Source organism: Piliocolobus tephrosceles, chromosome 2 (assembly GCF_002776525.5).
Source record: "Piliocolobus tephrosceles isolate RC106 chromosome 2, ASM277652v3, whole genome shotgun sequence".
NCBI classification, from domain to species: domain Eukaryota; kingdom Metazoa; phylum Chordata; class Mammalia; order Primates; family Cercopithecidae; genus Piliocolobus; species Piliocolobus tephrosceles.
Genome location: NC_045435.1, coordinates 165,567,889 through 165,572,871, shown reverse-complemented (window position 1 = coordinate 165,572,871; position 4,983 = coordinate 165,567,889).

Below are 4,983 nucleotides of genomic sequence, written 5' to 3'. Positions count from 1 at the left end.
AAAGGGACTGTGACTTCAGACCTAACGAACCACACGGGCTCCCTCAATGAATCATGCAGAGTGCAGGAGCTGGGACGCATCTCCACGCCCCGCCAGAGCAGCCGTGGGCAGTATTTGCCGAGGAACACCATCACTCACGGAGGAAGGCCAGGCCAAGGAAAACACCCAGGAGCAGCTTGTTTGCAAAGCAGCCATCTAGAATCTAAATACAGTTTTTCAGTAAAAATGCATGAAAATACTGTTTTTCTTTGTTTATGCCATTTCTAGCATCAAAACGTTGTCTAAGAGACACATTACCGTAACTGCGGTCACCCTCTGTGCACATAACCTGCTTCTTTCACAAAATATAATTATTCCCGCTCTCCATGCTTTTAGTCAAAGATTAACTTGTAGCAATTTAAAAGGTCAAAGCTGAGATCAAACTGTGTGTGTTTTAATCTCCAAAAAATGTAAATTGGACCAAAATTTCAAAAATAACAAGCCTTGTGGGTAGACTCTATGTTCATGAAAAGTTTCCCATGACATATGAACGAGTCTTTGGATAACCAGCCTTGCATCCAGACAGCAGATGTAACCTCTGATGAGGTATTTGCCATGGTACAGTAAATGCTGATGCTTTATTGAAAAGGAACAAGCAAATAGAATAGAAATATCACAGGCTCCAAAAACGCTCCTGGTTGAAATGAAGGTGGTTGAAATCTTCGGCATGGTGGCCACGATGATTTATTCAGCCAAATGTCTAAAATAAATGCCTTGGCATATCTGTATTGATTGTACTTATTTTTGCTGTCAGAAATTGTATCTGCTAACTCCATCTCTGGGTAGGGGGGTTGAACTGCGGACTATAAATTCTACCAGCAGGTACTGTGAACCGTCCTGAAAAACGAGCCCCACTTGCATGGAAACAAAATGCATTCCTTTCCACATGGTTGTTCTTCAACAAGAAATAATGAAGGAAAACAGTGCTGTGCAATTCTTAATGGCATTTTAATAGTTTAAATTAGGAGCAAAAGGCCTCTCGGCATGTGCTTTTGCATAAACATGGCCCTTTCATGATATTAATTCGGGTGGGGAAAGAGAGATGTCAGATGGCAGGCCTCAGTCCAGCTTGTATGATGAGGCAGCCGAGTAGCACAGACTCCCCTTGTCCCCTCAGAAGCAGCAGCCAGCCCTGGAATTTAATAGTAAGGCAAACCCTATCCGAACTCCTGCATCATGGAATTACTTACAAGAGGCAAATGACTCTTCACTTGCCACCAAAATCCAACTTTTCTAACCTCTAGAGAAGGTGATCATGATAATGAGATTCCGGAAGACAAACAGCTATGGGAATGCGCAGATTTACAATTTGGAGACATATATGAAACCATTGGCATGCCAATAAAGAAACACCTAGGGCTTTTTTTGTTGTTTGTTTTTTGAGACAAGGTCTCACTGTGTAACCCAGGCTGGAGTGAAGTGGTACTACCATGGCTCACTGCAGCCTCCACCCGCCGGGCTTAAGCAACCCTCTCACCTCAGCCTCCAGGGTAACTGGGACCACAGGCACACACCTCCAGACACATGCCACCATGCCTGGCTAATTTTTTTGGAGGGGGGCAAGGGGGTCTCACTATGTTGCGCCAGTTGGTCTCAAACTCCTGGCCTCAAGCAATTCTCCCCTTTTGGCCTCCCCAAGTGTTGGGATTATAGGCGTGAGCCACCTCACCCAGCCTAGACTTGTTTCTTCTAGGTAAAGTTGATGTTAATTGGCACAGGCATTGCAGACTTGTTCTAAAACAGATTTGTTATTCCTATACTGACCCTGGGAATGCTAGTGACCAAAATGGGCAAAGTCCCTGCTCTAAAGGGCCTCCCATTCTAGCCACATGTATCCAGTAAGCAAATGAGCCAACAAAATATCAGATAATGGTAAGTACAGCGAAGAAAATAAAACTGGGGTTGGAAAAGAGAGTAACCATGTAGTCAGAAAAGGCTCTCAGAGGAGAGGATGTTTAAGTTGAGACATGTGGCAAAACGGAAACAGCCATGCAGAGATCTCAGTAAAAAGCATTCTAGGCAGAGGGCACTGCAAGTGCAAAGGCCCTGAGATGAGCCTGTGCCACGTTCCTTTCCTTCACCACGAAAGTAGTCTATGGCACATCAAATCTTCTCATGGCAGCATTTCTCCAACAGATGGTCTAGTACTTCAGGGCAGAACGTGGGCATGTTTCTCCTACAGAAAATGGCCACCTTACTGAAGAAATGGACGTCCTGCTAGGGGATCATATGGGCACAGAATCCCAAGAGAGGAGGGAGGGAAATATAAGTGCTGGTTTTCTAGGTGCAAGAACTAATCAACAACACCCTTTTGAATTCTCCAGGACAATTACAAGCAGCAACCACACATAGAATCAAAGTAGAAGCATATGTGGGGAGGAAGGCAGTAAGGAGTTCTGAGAAGGTATTTGGCAAACATCAGGTTGTTTGTTTTTAAGAAATACTGAGGAATCATACACCCTGTTGCCAAGTAGGCTGATCTGAGTCAGTCACAAGCTTTCCCCTGCCCCATACCTCTTATGCTGGCAACAGTACCTTAATCTACAAAGGGAAATTGGAGCTGAGGACTGCCAGTTTGGGCAGCAGGAGCCAATAAGAAGATGAGTCTCCGTGGGATGAGGGAAGTTGACTTCTATATCAGGGGCTTGGGTGAAGACATGATGCTCCCAACTGGCTTCCAAATGATATCATGCTGTGTCTTGAGAGGCTAGAGAAGAAGACTTGAATGAGTCTTATTTTTTTCAATTATAAGGACAGAACTACATAAGAAGCATGGTTCTGTTGAAAGAGTCATTCAAAATGCACAAGAAGTAATAGAGATATGTTTGTCTTTTCCAAGCCTGTTGTAGATGTCCTTCCCTTTGGAAGGACAGTGTCATTGTAAAGTCTGGTATACATCCAATTCAGATGTATCCCTTGAACAGTAACTACTTTTATTATAACAACGCAAGTTTGATCACTTCAGAAACTGCTCACCTTTTGAGGAACCAGCTGGAGGCAACAGCAACACCAAAGAAAATGCATTGTTATGAAAATACTTAGAATTCCTCCTAACATCTCTCTTGAAATCTTGCATTTTGCCTTCTTTATCATTTGCACCAACTACATCGAACACAATGTAGAAAAGTCTTTGACATTCTAGATAAGAAGAATTAGGTGTTTTGATTTATATGATTACTCTAACTGCATTAGCCCTGGGGAAGTTGTTGACTAAATCAACATGATTGAATCCTGTTCCAAGGGTTTCTCACTGCACTCCTGTTTGATGTATAGAGTGATTTTGATGAGGAATCCATTGAAAATGAAAGACAGACATCCTTCACCAAAATGGAACAGATTAGCTTTTGCACTGGAAGATTTGGCCTTAGAGTTCATAAATTACCTGTTGACTATGCATATAACTCTATGATATCCCTCAGAGAAATGGGTGTTCCAGCATATCAGCTCTGCTGAGATTTGATATGATTCAACCATCTTGGCAGATGTATTACCAACTGGGAAACTGAATCTTTAACTAAAGTTGTATGTACACAACAGCACAATGGTTTAAAAAATGAAAAAGTATAGTTAATTAAGATCTAACAATGCCAATCAACAAGCCAAGCTGATTTTTGCTCCACTAAACTGACCAGTGGCTTAAGAAAATGGACTAAGATAACCAGTTGATAAGGAACTGAATAGATACATTCACCCCAAAACATACAAGTATATAATCAGAGTTATATTATCCATAATCTGTTCTCTTTTCAGCTGTGGCAGCAATAAATGTTGGTACTCACAAGTAAATAGATGAATTGTTAGAACAGTAAATATTCAATAAATGTTTGCTAAAACACAGTAAGTAAAAAATATATATATATACACCCTGAAATTTCTATTAGAATAGTAGTTTATGCCTTGATACTTTACAGGCCATAAAAATAAGTTGATAACAAAGAGATAACAGAAGAAATAATGAAAATGAAAAATATAAGGCAACACCTTAACAAAATCCTCTTGTATTGAAATAATTGTTCTGGTTGAATGACCAGACACAGCATCCAGATGTTAATTTCTAAATACCATTCTCCAATAAAAAGGAATTTGGCTCCTTGGAATAATGGCTGATTCTAAAATAAAGAAAGGAAAGGAAAAGATAACCTTGGACCATATTATGCTTCTAAAAATAAATGCTTGAAAAATGATGAGGTATGTCAAAATGCACAGGAACAACTGGCCAAATCTGGGACTGTTAAAGGGTGGGTCTTTGTTGTCAGAGCTCCCAAGATGGGGGTAAGCCATTTGTTCTCTGACCTGGGGTTCTTGGCCTCATAGATTCCAAGGAATGGAATCTTGGGCCATGTGGTGAGTGTTATAGCTCTATTGAAGCCGTGGGTTACGGAAGAGAACCGTGAAACCCAGCAACTAGTGTTCAGCTCCATTAGAACGAACCCAGGCACTTAGCCACCCAGCAACACTGGCGAGCCTCAACCCAGGCACTTAGCCACGCAGGAACAATGGCGAGCCTCTAGCCCAATCGGGAGCGGCAATGGGCACCTCACTGGATCAGAAGTACAGCGCACAGCCTACTGGATCCGGAGGGGTGGAAGTCAGTGGCGGGTCTGCCACAGCTGCGTTCAGCAGTGGTGGATGGTGAGCAAAAGCTCAGCTCCAGGCGGAACAAACACAGACCAGAAGAGTGTGCAGTTGCAAGATGTGATAGAGTGGGCCAGGTGCGGTGGCTCACGCCTGTAACCCCAGCACTTCGGGAGGCCGAGGTGGGCGGATCACGAGGTCAGGAGATCGAGACCATCCTGGCTAACACAGTGAAACCCCACCTCTACTAAAAATACTAAAAAAATTAGTGGAGCGCGGTGGTGGGCGCCTGTAGTCCCAGCTACTGGGGAGGCAAAGGCAGGAGAATGGCGTGAACCCGGGAGGCGGAGCTTGCAGTGAGCTGAGATC